The sequence below is a fragment of the Emydura macquarii genome, unplaced genomic scaffold (assembly GCF_026122565.2).
Source record: "Emydura macquarii macquarii isolate MOO-44397 ecotype Brisbane River unplaced genomic scaffold, CSIRO-AGI_Emac_v2 contig_968, whole genome shotgun sequence".
In the NCBI taxonomy this organism is placed as follows: domain Eukaryota; kingdom Metazoa; phylum Chordata; order Testudines; family Chelidae; genus Emydura; species Emydura macquarii.
In genome coordinates this window covers 2985430-2999878 of record NW_027131105.1, presented here as the reverse complement: position 1 = coordinate 2999878, position 14449 = coordinate 2985430, and the positions used below count along the sequence as shown (strand labels likewise).

Genomic DNA, 14449 nt, shown 5'->3' with positions numbered 1-14449 from the left:
GATGTAGAGGGTGCCCTGAACCCGCCCTTTGGTCCCAAAACTAGCCTAATTAGGAAGGCTTAAAATAAAACATCAAGGACAGTTAGGTATAAACTTGACTTCTGTAAGAGTATTCCTCATATAGGGACTACAGGATTAGGCCCTGACTCACAACTACAAGATGGTGCCCAGAGTGGAAGGAGAGCCTGGTAACAGAACTCCAATTGCTTACTTGTTGTTTATTTATTTTCAGGGAAGAAGGAAAGGCCCCTAACCAGGCATTCAGTGCTTTGATCACAGCATAGTTTCTCAACCGGTGGTACGCGTACCACTGGGGGTACACGAGACACAGGCAGGGGGTATGCAGCATAAAACCCAGTGAAGGGAGGCAGGTGGCAGCCACTGACTTTCGGGAAAGCCAGGTGGCAGCTGCCCACTTCCCGCCCGGTCCCAGCTCCCAGCTGGGAGGCAGGCAGCAGCTGCTGGCTTCGGGGGGAGGCGGGTGGTAGCTGCCAGCTTCCCACCCAATGCCACCTCCTAGCTAGAAGCTGGGCGGCAGCTGCCCTAGTCCCAGAAAGCTGAGCGGCAGCCGCCCCAGTCCCGCCCAGTTCCAGCTCCCAGGTGGGAGCCCGGCGGCAACCTCTTGCACCCTGCGAGCTGGGTTTGCAGCTGGGTGGCTGCCACCCGCACCCCAGCTCTGAGCCGAGAGACAGCCTCCCGTGTCCTGGCTTGAAGACAGGCAGCAGCTGCCTGCCGCCTGCCCACATCCTCGGGTCCCAGCCTGCATGGAAGCCTCCTCCGCCCCAGCTTGGAGCAAGTGGCAGTCACCCACCTCCCGACTGACAGCCAGGCAGCAGCCACCTGCAACTTACCCAGGTGGCAGCTTCATTCCCCAGCTCAAAGCCCAGTGCCCAGAAAGCCAGGCGGAGAGCCCAGCAGCTTGCCCAGTCCTGGAGCTGGGCTCTACCTGCAGGCTCACTTGTCAATATCACTGCTCTAGCTGAACAGTGAAATTGACAACTATGACAGCCCCAGATTTTACCAGTATAAAAATCTTAAGAGGGGCTCACACAGTGTGATTTGCCCCAGGCCCGCACACCCCTAGGGACGGCCATGGGGAGCGCTGCTATCTGCTCCGGTAGGCCGCTACTGCCTGCTCGTACCTCACAAGTTCCCGCCTGTGAGGAGAACACCACAGGACCCGTCCTCAGACCATAGTGATTGGCTGGCGTTGACCTTTGCTCCTATATGGAGGAAGGGGAGGAGGAAGGAGGGGAGAAACAGCAGGGGGTTTTGTGATCTGCCACAGCCACACAGCATTGCAGAACTCAGAACTCTCCTGATTTACGAGAAATAGAGTCGTCCGGCGGTAAAGGGGGAAAAGATTGTATTTCTCACAGTGGAAAATTGAGTGTTGGGGTACTTATTGAAATTTTCAGAAATTAGGGGGTACTTGCTACTTAAAAGGTTGAGAAACACTGGATTAAAGCAGCGTAGCTGAGCTAAATACTCAATATTCACAAGACAAAGACAATGAAAGGAAAAGTGTATTCTTCCCTACGCACATGTGCACTTCTTAGAGACTTCTTTAAAAAGTCTGGGAGCAGATTATACAATTAACACCTACACAAACAGAAAAATAAATGGAAAATGCATTTAACTGTAAATCTGGAAAGGGGTCAGTGATTTGAGAGACAACGTGCCTTATACCCACTAGCTAGGAACTGAATGCTCTCTTCCACTTCTGCAAACAAAGGGGAGCTGGAATCCATGGATCCCAGCTGGGAAAGCTGGTTTCCCAGTACAATCCCCCAGTCCTGATGGAAGCCCCCCTTCCACTTGCCAGGGAACTGTCCAGCAAAACAAAAATAAACTCTTTTAAAAAAGCCATAGTACCAGTGCTGAATGCCAACAAGAGGCAGACCATCAAACTTCTGTAAGGCTTTTGACTTGGTACCACACAACATTTTAATTAAAAAACTAGAACAAACTAAAATTAACATGGCATATATTAAATGGATTAAAAACTGGCTAACAGAGAATCATCACTGAGCAGGCCTGTTTCCAGCAGGATCCCTCAAAGATAGATTCTTGGCCCTATACTATTTAACATTCTTATCAATGACTTGGAAGAAAACAAAATCATCACTGATAAAATTTGCAGATGATACTTAGCACTGCCCTAATTTTTGTAACAAAAGGGACCAGTCACTGATTCAGTACAATCTAGTTGGCTTGGTAAACTGGGTGCATTACTTTTAATACAGCCAAAGGTAAATGTATACATCTGGGAAGAAAGAATGTAGGCCATACTTACACAACAGGAGACTCTATCCTGGGAAGCAGTGTCTCTGAGAAAGATTTGGAGGTTGTGGTGGATAATCAACTAAATATGAGCTCCCAGTATGATACTGTGGCAAAAAGAGCTAATATGACCCTACGATGCATAAATAGGGGAATGTCAAGTGGGAGTGGAGAGGTTATTTGACATCTGTATTTGGAACTGGTGCAACTGATGCTGGAATACTCGGTCCAGCTAGGGTGACCAAATGTCCCGATTTTATAGGGACAGTCCCGATATTTGGGGCTTTTTCTTATATAAATGCCTATTACCCCTCATCCCATGTCCCAGTTTTTCACACTTGCTTTCTGGTTACCCTAGGTCCAGCTCAAGTGCCCACAATTCAAGAAGCATGTTGATAAATTGGAGAGGATTCAGAGAAGAATCATGAGAGGGATTAAAGGACCGGGAAACATGCCTTATAGGGATAGACAATGAGCTCAGTCAATTTGGCTTTAGAAAGAGAAGGTTAATGGATGATTTGGCTATAGTCTATCAGTATCTACATGGGGAACAAATATTCAATAATAGGCTCTTTGATCTAGCAGAGAAAGGTATTACATGGCCCAACGGCTGGAAGTTGAAGCTAGACAAATTCTGACCAGAAAGAAAGGTGTAAATTATTAACAGAGAGTGTAATTAACCATTGGAACCATTTACCAAGAATGATGGTGAATTCTCCATCTCTGACAATTTTAAAATCAAGATTGGATGTATTTCTAAAAGATTTGCTATAGGAATTTACTTTGGGGGAAATTCCATGGCCTGTGTTATTCAGGAGATCAGGCTAGATAATCACAGTGGCCCCTTCTGGCCTTGGAATCGATGAATCTATTCTCTTCCTTCCCGACTTTATCTAGCAATGTCAAAAGCTAACATCAGAATGTCTAGGAGCCTGATCCTGCAAACATTTACATGCAAGTCATTTTACTCATATGAGTAGTCCAGTGTATTTATTACTCACGTGTGTGTTTGCAGAACTTTCTCAACACATTCATGAAATGCGACAGACCAAATTCTACCCCCAGTTACAGATGTGCAGCAAGGTTAAAATTCAACTGCCCCTCCACATACATCTGGCAGATACATTTTCTCAGATAGCCGATGGACAATAGGGATGTGCACATGAAACAGAACTGAATTTGGCTGCATGTACTCAGGAATGTGCTGAGACAAGTCTAGAGCTCACATTAACACGTCACACTTTAGTGACCCCTTAAAAGCAGTGAACATGCTGCAATATGCCAGGCTTAGCAACCCAAGAAAAATGCCACCATAGAGCAAACACAAAGGCCCTGTCTAGATAACCCTTGAGACCTTCTAGGCTTCTTTACATACATTTTACTGCTTAATTATACTGTGATAGTGAAACTGTACAACCACCTTAGGCCATGTCTACACTAGGCACTTTTGCTGTTATAGCAACATTAGTTAAGGGTGCAGTATGGATTTTGTTTTGTTTTGGTGTGAGAGTTTTTTTGAATACCAGCAGAAGCCCTAGTGCAGTAACATTTATTATGGAATGAAAGTGCTTTTGCCTGTATAGCTTATTTCGCTCAGCACTTTTCTGCAGATATAAACTGTGCCTGCACTAAGAGGGTTTGCTAGTAAAACTGCACTAGTATAATTATGCTAGTATAGCTATACCGACAAACTTTTTCTAGTTTAGACTAGCCCTTATATGCAGATACACTGGCCCAGGTACACTTGATATCCTTGCAACTCGTCTTATACTGGTATAGCTTTTTTCCTTCTCGTATAATGCACCTTTATATCTGTATAAGAGTGTACACACTATGGGCTGTACTAGTATAACTATTTCAGTTAAAAAAATAAATAAAAAACCACACCTGTAATACTGACCCAAAATCAATGCACAGAGCATACCTGGAATCTTTCCCCTACCCTGGAACCAAGAAAGACATTCTGGAATATAGAATATCGAACTGAGCCCTCCAAAGAGAGAATGCCGATTTCACAATATAGAAAAATTAGATGCTGCTGCTCTATCAGAAAACCATTCTGACAAATATACTCTCATGTACAATCTCTCTAGGTGTTGAGTGACTCAACATCTTTTTCTTCTGTGCTGGAAGAATTAGAGAAAGGCCAATAGCTATCACAAAGCAAATAAGATCAAAAGAATTTGCAGCAGGTAGTACAAACATGCATATCTAATTACATCTTCCACCCAACTCTTGGCTCTTTCCCCTCTCAGATTCCTCAACTCTGGACATGGCTAGAGAGATTCCAGCAAAGTATCTGAGTTGCAAAGAGAAAAGATAAAAAGAGGCGAGGCGAGGCAGGAGAGGGTGGGTAGGAGAGATTGGCTCTGATTCAAGTACTGAGCATGTCAGGAAAGATTCTTATATTATTCTTGTCACTGAAATGAATCTCTCCCTCTATTGCCCCATTTCCATTTCCCTTCCTTCACCCTCCCCCCAGTATCTGTCACACATCTCCCGATGTTTCTCAATACAGCAGTGTATTTGCCACTACCAGCCTAGCTGCTGATGTCACATGACACTGCTTACACAGTGGATCCAGACCAAGAAAGTCCATAGCAAAAGTTAGAAGCCCATATTATTCCCTTAGCTGTCTGTCACTGCCCTCCCCCCAGTCTTCTTTTTAAACTCCTCCTTGGCTCTCATTAAGCTCGCACCAGGTTAGCAAGTCTGCACAACTTGGAGAACAGTTTTAAGAAAAAGGGAGTCTGTTTGCCAATGTCCCCTTGTTCTAAATGTACTATGATTTGGAAACCCCCACTAAACCACAAACCGAGCGCTGCCCTCCTCTCCCCGCAGAGGGTTGTTCTCAATAAAGCAATACTTTTGAAACATTTCAAGTATTTTTTTTTGACAATTTGCCACTTTCAGAACAACAACAACAAAAAAATGTAAGGAAATATTTGCATCTTCGTCCTGGTAGCCAGGAAACAGTTTTTGGATCATACTGCTTGTTCGGACGGACTGCAGAGTTACATGTTCCATTACCACTCCAGTGCACTCAGTCACTTAGGAGGACCAGATGCTCTTTAATTACTTCAATGCTAGGAGAAGCTGGAGCCTCTATAACCGGGGTAGGGGTTGTTCTGCGCGCGATAGCCAGGGCTAGAACGACGAGGGTTTCTGATCAGAGCAGCGCAGCGCCTCCTGGTCGTTTGAACTTTTCGGGGAGCCAGGAATCTGCACACACATGGGGGCTCTGCCCTCAACGCGGGCGGGAACGATCAAGAGGCGCCGGGCTGCCGCAAAGCAGAAGTAAGATGCGCAGAGCCAGGATCCCTGCCTGGGCAGTGCCTGGGCGTGGAGTCAGCGTTGCGCTATCTAAGGATCGGCAGGGGGGGCGGAGAGGGGGCTCTGACTCCAAGGTGAGCAGGAGCCAGAGGCTCCGGCGGGGGACCTGGCCCAGAGCCGGGACTCCCAGGTGGAGTGGGGGGCTCCGCTCGGCCGCCCCCTGCGGCCCGGCGCCGCGCTCCCACCAGCCTGCCCTGAATCGCTTGCGCACGGGCGCTCTCTGCTCCGGTCCAGGCAGGCAGACAGACAGACTTACCCTCCTCTGCGGGGCCGGGGCCGGCGTGTGCTGCCTGCAACTACCGCCGCCCCGCGCCGCAGCTGTTCCGTAGCTGGGGGGGGGGGATCCCGGTGGAGCCCGAGAGGGGAGGGACCGACAAGTTTCAGTGAAACTGACCAACTGCGCGGAGAAGTGTTTGTCTAACCTGAAACCCGGGGGCGATGGCCCATCAATCATTGTTAATTACCCGGCCCTGGAGACCCCCCCCGCAGGACTGGAGACGGCCGGGCTGCCCTGCTGTTGTTGAACTATCTGGGCGATAAATAAAAGCTATCTTCGGTTCACTTCCAGCGCGCTAGGGAAAGGGCTCGACGGGGGGAAGGAGGGACTCCTACAGACCCCAAAGCCAGATGCCACTCAGCAAAGGTCGGAGACCTAACCAGGGACTGAACCAATTAGGCCATTTTCTACAGCGGGGTCGTTCCCCCCTCTTACACCCGGGGAGGGAGGGGAATGTAAAGGGGAAAACCTGGAAATATTTACACTCTCCTAGGAACTAGATGAGGCCCCAGCAGCCTGTACCACCTCCCCATAGCACCCTCCACTCGCAAAGCTGCACATACTGAAACAATGAAATAACCCATTTTATAACATTCTGGTGGAGAAGGAGAAGAAAATCTGCATCATATTTCCTGGTTTAAAAAGGAAAGTGGGGGAGGGGGGCGAGGAGAGAAGAAGGTTAAAACAAAAAAAAACCCAACGCTGCTCACGCTGCTGTGCAAAATGGCCTAGTTGTTTGAGGTTAAATCAAAGTCTGCTGAAAAATTCTACCCAGGATTGATTTTATTATTTTTAATAGTCCACAGCAGACTATGGAGATGGATGCTACTATTTGCTTTCCTTGCAATAACTCAGCTGCAGCGTGGATGATTTTTACCTTAATAGCAGATCTTCCACTTGCCATTGACATGAAAATCCAAACTGCTTGTAAAAAGCCATGCTGCTATAAATTAAAGACAAGATTTAGAAAATCTTTGAAGCCTTAAAAACAGGATAACTCAGCCACCCCCCTCTCTCTCTCTGCAAGTCTGCACAGCATAATCTCCAGCTGGAACCAGCTTCCACAGAGGCAGCCCCCAGGAGGCTGGCTGTTGACTTCTTGGGTCAGCCCATAGCCTTGGGAGACTCAGTAGAGGAGAGTTCTAATCTGTTCGTCTTTCTGCCAGACTGCCTGTGTTACATTGACCAAATCAATTTAATCTCTGGCTCTGATCCACAGAGGTACTTAGGTGCCTAAATAATCCCAGTTTTAGGCTCCATTGTGATCCACAAAACTCCCACCAAACCCTGTAGGCCCCTACATTTAGCTGGTGCTTAAGTTTTCAGGGTAAAAGTTCCCTCAGGACTGAGGCATCTGCTTCTGGGCACTCACTAAGGGTACAGCTACACTGAACACCCCTTACGGCTGCGTGAACAGGACGTACACTGCATGACCCCCAGCCAGCACAAATATAAATAGCAGCGTAGACGGTGAGATACTGCTTAGGTACCTAGAGTGCAGACGTGCCAGAACTCTAGGGGATGTGCCCTACACGCCCAAGCAGGGCTTCCCCTAGCTCTATTGCTAGCTTTAGCAGCGGCGTGTCCCACGGGCTTCTGAGCTAACCACTGGCCTAAAGGTTTTAAGGTGGATATGCCACGATCCGTGGAAATGGAGTTCGAGGGGCTCTGTGTTCCATGGGAACCATCAGTAATAGTGGACCAGGGAACATTGTGAGTTCAGATGGAAGCAATTCAGCCAGGTGGACAGAACAACAGGGCATAGGCTTTAATACAACTTCACTTGTTCAACTTGCATTCAGCTTCATTCTTTGCAAATTAAATAGTGGCACCATCTCCTGGTCCAGCCTTTTTGTATGGAGTAGGCAGGGGGCAGGAAACTACTGAAGTGCCTAAGCTGCCTGACACCAGGAGCTGGTGTCCCATTTGTGGAATGCTGTGCCGCGAGAGGCCCCTCTCTCCAAGAGAGAGGTGGTGGTTAGCACACCCTCCTCTCATCAGCCTATCCCATTGGTTAGCTGAGGCAGCTTCCCACCTAGGGTGGCAGCTTGTGTGGATCCCATGCTAAGCCCCCTGTTTCTCCCCATTCATTGTACAGGGAGTGTAGGTGCCTAACTCAGGCTTTGTGGCTCTCGGTGTTGTTCCTGTGATTTTCTAGGTGCTGTGAGGTTGAGTGTTATGATGCCTTTGTGGATTTGGGCCTCCCCACCTTAATCTACCATCTTTAAAATAAGGACAATAGCTTCTTACCTCACAAAGGCGTTAATGACTGTGAGGTGCTATGGTGCTAAGCACAATAGAGAAACCAGCACACCAGAGTGGCAGAGCTATTTCAGACTATAAAGGTTCTTCTGGTCTTAAATTCCAGAGGAGTAGCCGTGTTAGTCTGTATACAGCAAAAACGACGAGAGTCCTGTAGCACTTTAAAGACTAACACATTTAATTTCTGCAGGCATAAGCTTTCGTGGGCTGGTCTTAGTCACCATTGAGCTGATGGGTAGAACAAGAGTGAGCCCGGTCTCCAGTGAGATTGTCTGATCCAAGCATCTGATCAGACTACCAGTCAGTCGACTGTGCTCTTACTGCTCAGATCTTACAAAACTACGGGCTGGACATGTTCTTTATAATCGAGTTGCCAAGTGCTCAGCACCCCCACTTGGGAGGAGATTTTCAGAATTGTCTGTTCTCATTTAATCAACTAACTAAGAGCCAAATTTTCAAATGTGTTCAGCACCCCGCAACTCCCACGCTGACATTTAGTCAGATTTTCAGAACAGCTTAGCACACAACATGCTGGGCTCTTGAAAATCTGGCCACTTAGACACCAAATTAACTGGGAGATGAGCTCTTCTGAAAAAGCTGACCATCATTGAATGGGTAATGTGTGTACACAACTATAAAAAACCAAGAATATAAGAGTTTCCATCTCTGAATAATGCCAGTTCTGAGATGGGCCAATGGTGAAGGAAGGCATTTAATTGCTTTATTGTGCAATATTATATTGGGGGGGGGGGATGCGAATACTTTCTGACCCTGCCTGGTAATCATTCTATACCCTGGAGGCATGAGTAACTATATGAAATGACTGTGTAACTTAAACCAAAAAAAATTACTGTTGAGGTTGTGAGGAAACGATCAAACCCCTTTCCCTCCCCTTCCCAAAGTGATCTTCTCTGACTTGAATTTTGTTAGGTGAAAAGGCCAGAGCTTAGAAAAGAGCAGCCAGATTGCTTTCCATCTACAAAGCAAGCACATTTATGTTATCTCCAATCAATGGTTTACATACATCATTAAATGTTAAGTGCTGTCAACTAATTACAAAATGAACTGCTTGGGCACATAAAAGAGAGACAATAATGTAAGCCTAGCCGACAAAGACTGGAACAAATCCAAGAGAGCATGAATTGTAACTGAGGATTTTATCATAGTGGTAACATCTCGCTACTAGTGGACCCAGTCCTGAAGTCCAACTCTTATTTACTTCTTTGGGAGATTTGCCTGGTGTAAGTATTTCAGGATTTAGTGCAAAGGAAAGTTGACTGGATCCGAGGCTAAGGATTTGATCCTGCTCCCTTTAAAATCAACGGTCAGACTCCCATTGACCCATTAGTTCCTGAGTAGGGACTGATGTCTTGTTCCTGAGAGCTCAGACTCAGGCCCAATGCTGTAACTGAACAGCAGCAGGCACCGTAATCGATAAATATCCATGTCAAAGTAGAGTAGTTCAAATAAATCATGTCACTAGTCTCATATACTACAGTCACATGCTGCTGCTAATAAAGGAGAAGTATTGTGTGAATATAAGTTAGTGATGCTTGTTTTGATGTTGGTGTTTAGGTGTCTCAGGCACCTTTTGTACAATAGCATGCCCACTGTTGCTACTACAGGTGGAGCTTAACAGACGGTGTAGCCTTGCATGCTGGGAAAAAAATATCAGCGTGGACAACCCTTCTGCAGGGTAGAAAGCCGAGTCTCAGTCTGTGTCCAGTGGCCCATACATAATATGGTATTGCCCCTCTTTAAGCCACCTTTTCTGTTTTGGTCATTAAAGCACCGTGAGGGGATACAGATCACCTGGTTCTGTTTCCTGCTTTGCCAATGATTTCCTATATGACCCTGGTGGGAGGCGGAGCCATCTGTGCCTCAGTTTCCCATACATAGCTCCCTCAGAAAGGCCTTTTTGTAAAGCACATGAAATCCACAGAACAGCAACACAAACTATTTGTTAATAGAGGACAGTCTTGGCTGTGGCCTATGAGAGCACTACACTATTGAGCTGGACAAACCATGGGAAGCCTAGTCTCAAAAATGGAGGATCCAAACCTGCAGGCAATGCTTCCACTCACTTAGTGGGACTTTTGCCTGAGTAAGAAATCAGGCTCAGCAATAGTTGCTACTCTCTGATCCAACAGGAGAGAGAGGGCAAGATACAAGGGACCGCAAAATAAAAATCTCAAGCCCCAATGGACTTGAGTACATGTCTAGAGGTCTCCAGAAGCCTACATTGCATAAGTGCACTCTATAGTGTTTTGCTTTCAGGCCGAAGTTCATTGTGCAGCGAATACATCTAGGATTTTATGAAGTCAAAAAACAAAACAAAAAAGGAGGAAACATCCATCATTCCTGAAAGGAAAACAAAACAAGTAGAAAGAAATTGCCCATTTGGGGACTGACAGACCAAGTGATTCTGCATAGACTATGTAACTGCATTCATCTCATGAGGATCGCTACATACTCCTTTAAGAGACTGGTAGTGGAGGCCCAAAGAGCCAATTCTTTAGATATTTGTCTATTTCCTTGAGGAGAAAATGAGTCAACAAGTATGTTCTATTGGGACTCTCAGCTATGGGCTCTGTGCAGCCCCTGAAATCCTGCTCCCGCCCCATTAGGTACCAACTCCTCACTAGTTCTGCTTCTGAAGTGCTCTCTCCTAGGAAGGAGGGGGAAAACTTGACTCTGGAGCCCCCTTTCCATGGTGAGGGGAGGGGTTCCCTAGTTCAAAATGGTCTCACATAAAAACTAATATGACCTTGGACTGCATTAACTTTTGAACTGAATTACCAGAAGGCTTGCGGATCAAAAGAACATTGTGCATCCCCAGCCCCTCCTTCTTTCCATCCCTTCGCTCCCCACCAAGGGTGTAGATGCCCAGTCCCCATAGGGAGGAGAGAGTGCTACAGATTTTCTGACCTCCTTTTCCCCCCATGGTCAGGAGAAGATCGGCTTGGAGAAGAGGCCTCTCCTTGCATCACCCTCAAAAGCATTATCTGGACCACACTACTATGCAGCTGGAGGTTTTCCAAACAAAATTTCTAGGAGGAGAGAGATTTACCACAGTCTCCGACCTTGTACAAGCAGCAGCAAGACAGAAATTCATAACCAAGGATTCACTAGCTGCAAAACACATATGACGTCTAGATCTACCACCAAATACCCATAGCTGTTTCATGTCTCCGAGCTATAAATTCCTTGTAAAGATGAGTTGCCACAGCTATTGCCTGTGATCCTCATAGCTACCTCATTCACAGGCTCTACTAGCATGACTTTTGTTGACGAACCACGGAGCAGCATTGAACATTTGCCGTGTGTGGGTGGACCCAGAATGAAATATATGCTCACATTTATTTTTGCATCCGACTGCAGTATTTTAGACCTTTGGGAGAAGTCACAAAGCAAAGAAAAACAGTCATTTGGACAGATATTCAGAAAGATCATCTGACACATGGAATTCTGCATTTTGTTGCTGTAGAATTACAAACGGGGCAGGGGGGAAAACATCTAGATTGTGTGTGAAGCTAGCAACACTTTCTGCTTTGAAACGCCAGTCTTTATTTTAAAATTTTAAATGGGAGAAAAATGACAAGATCTAAAAACTAACCTTCCCGTCACCCTCACCAAAACAAATCAATTTTAAAAGTCTATTCCCAGCACCCCAACAGAGGAATGCTCTGCTAGGAAGTGGGTGTTACCCAATTTCTGGTAGCTCAGTGCTTGCTCAGATTTGCAGTGACCTAAATGGTTGAACTTTAACAGTGGAGAGTTAAAGAAACAGCTTACAAGACAGGCTTCCCACTGTGCTGAATGAGTACAATATGAGAATTACATACTTGGACATTTTAGAGGAAAATAGCACCGCCCTTCCTTTGTCAGCAATCCACTTTTTCCACAGGTACTGGGCCAAATTAGGCTCTGTTACACCCATGCAATGCATTGAAAGGAAATGGGGTTGCATAGGTGAAACAGGGCAGAGTTTAGTCCATTGTATGGCTAATAAGTGCACCCTACAGCCATTTTGCAGCTCCTGTTAAATTAACATACGGGCAAAGGAAGAACAATTATAAACAATAATATTTGGTGATCTGTTTTCCTGGAGCTTCTGGTAGCCTGGCAAAAATATCTGAAACCAAGAACAAGAGGCTCTAGTGCACTAATTGCAGGAAAATAATATTGATATCAGAGACTAATTTGAGATCACTCTTTGTTTTGCAGTTCTTTCAAAAATCAGTAAGTCCACAATACAAAGCTGATGAAGATACTCAGGCATTCAACATGCCTTTTCCCTCCCACGGGTGGGAGAGGCGAATATCTCAGCAATGGTTCTACAGCAAGAAAATGCAGAATTCCTTCTGTCAAATTACCTTTTTGATGTTAGGGAAAAGTTAATTATCCGGTGAACTTTCAGACTGCCGATCCTACTGAGGTAATGGCTCTAACAAGGTCTGTAAGCTGCCTTTCACTTCCTCAGTCTCATCCGCTGATATTACATGATCCAGCTGCAGATCAGCTGCCTAACATTTAGCATCTGTGAAGCAAGGTTCAAGGAAGCAGTTTGCCCGCATGGGGTGATCATGTCAAATGTGCCTCAGTTCGAATGGACCTGTCATTATAGAACAGCAGTTTAAATCCGACATTAGGACAAGTGTTCAGCTTGCAGACACAGCTTCATTTTCCTGGCCATCCACTATTAAAATTTCATATTGCCTCTTTATAATCACAATTTCTCTCACAGAAACTCCTGTGCCTGTGAATTATGGTTGTGAGTGAGGAGAGGGATTGAAGGCTACGTTGTTTTTCTTTTTTAAATGTTCCAGTCTTGATCTTGAAAGTTTGCAGAGAACATATGAAGCTCTCTCTCTCTCTTCTGGAGGTGAGTAAGCTGAGTGACACAGCCTGTTAAATTCCACTGGGGATTTGCTGCAGCAAATTATACGCAGGTCGTAGCAAAAAATATAAATAAATACCCATGATAAGTGTCAAGTGATATGTTTCACTGCACCGAGCTATGATCTGAGTAATCATATGCATTAAGATTTTCAAATATGCTTTTAATTTAAAATGGATAAATATGTCTGAAATATCAGCTGTATCATTAAAAGATACCAAGGAGTTCCAGCTAAGGTCCTGATCCTGCAAGTTGCTATGTACAAGTGCACTTCTGCGCCCACTGAAATAAAAGGGGCTTTCTATGGGCACAGGAGTCAGCCAGCCAAGAGTAGCTTGCAGGATCTAGAACTAAGTAATAGGTACATGGGCATCAGTAAATAGTAGGTGGTGTAGCAAATTGCATGGGACCTGGAGGGAGACGCACAAGTTGCAGAAGGCACCAGGAAGCCAGTCTGAGCACATGGCTTAAATGCCAATTACAGTTGCACCACCTCTGTAAATAGTTTTCTCCACAAAGGACCAGTTTAGTTGTATGAGTATGGAGTCCTTTCATGTTATTACCCAGAATGTGGTACATGAAATATACTGGCAGCGATCAGGCTAGTGAGACACAGAGCAAGGAAGAGTGTGATAAACAGGCAAACAAAGCAGCACCTAGAAAGAGAGCAAACAGGCAGCCTGGAGGCTGGGAATGGGACCACTGGGAATGCTGGATTTCCAGATAAAATGCCTCACACAAGGATGGACAGAAGAACTGAGTTTTTATACAGATAAAGGGAGGTAAAGACAAAAAATGAAGGTAACACCTTTTTAATCTCACTGGGGGAAAAGATGAGAAGTGAGTGAGACACTACTTTCAAGAACAACACACAAAACACTGGCGCACCTGATCAAAGTGTTTGATGAGCACTATGGCCATAGACAGAATGAGACTATAGAAAGCTATGTTGAGTTTGTGTGTTTGTTTTTTCCCAAAACCATGACACAGGAGGAGGAATAGATGCTTGCATTACAGAGCTGAGAATTCTAGCATCCACATGTAACTCTGGAGACATAAAAGATTCATTACTTAGAGTGGATCATTTGTGGGACACATGATTCCAGCTCAAAGGAGAGATTGTTGAGAGAAACTGATCCAGTGCTTCATTTGTAATGAAAGAGGTGCTGGGGCTCAAGCAATTTTTTTACATTCATAACTGATGCAGCAAGCCCAGAGGTGCCGGGGCTCAGCCCTGGCACAAATTAGCACTGAACAGATCTAACCCTAGAGAAATGCCTCTAAACAGCCAGGGCAAATGAACTGTCCAGGGAAGGGATTTAAAAAAGAAAAAGAAAAAAAGCCACTAGTGCAAAACAAGTACAGGGGATCAAGTTAAAGGAACCCAGGTGACA

At 45.6% G+C, this 14449-nt stretch overlaps 1 protein-coding gene across 4 annotated transcripts in view; it reads right to left on the bottom strand.

Moving 5' to 3' along the window:
* FBLN2 (fibulin 2) overlaps window positions 1–14449 on the bottom strand; it is a 184659-nt gene that overhangs the window by 137803 nt on the left and 32407 nt on the right. The window contains exon 1 of one of the 4 annotated variants that reach the window (XM_067543808.1): window positions 6771–6795. The exons of 1 other annotated variant lie outside the window; for it this stretch is intronic. The gene's annotated coding sequence lies outside the window, so the exon portion shown is untranslated. Of the gene's footprint in view, window positions 1–5872; window positions 5901–6376; window positions 6424–6770; window positions 6796–14449 lie in introns of those variants that run through there. 2 more of the 4 variants (XM_067543809.1, XM_067543810.1) reach the window with 2 other exon arrangements.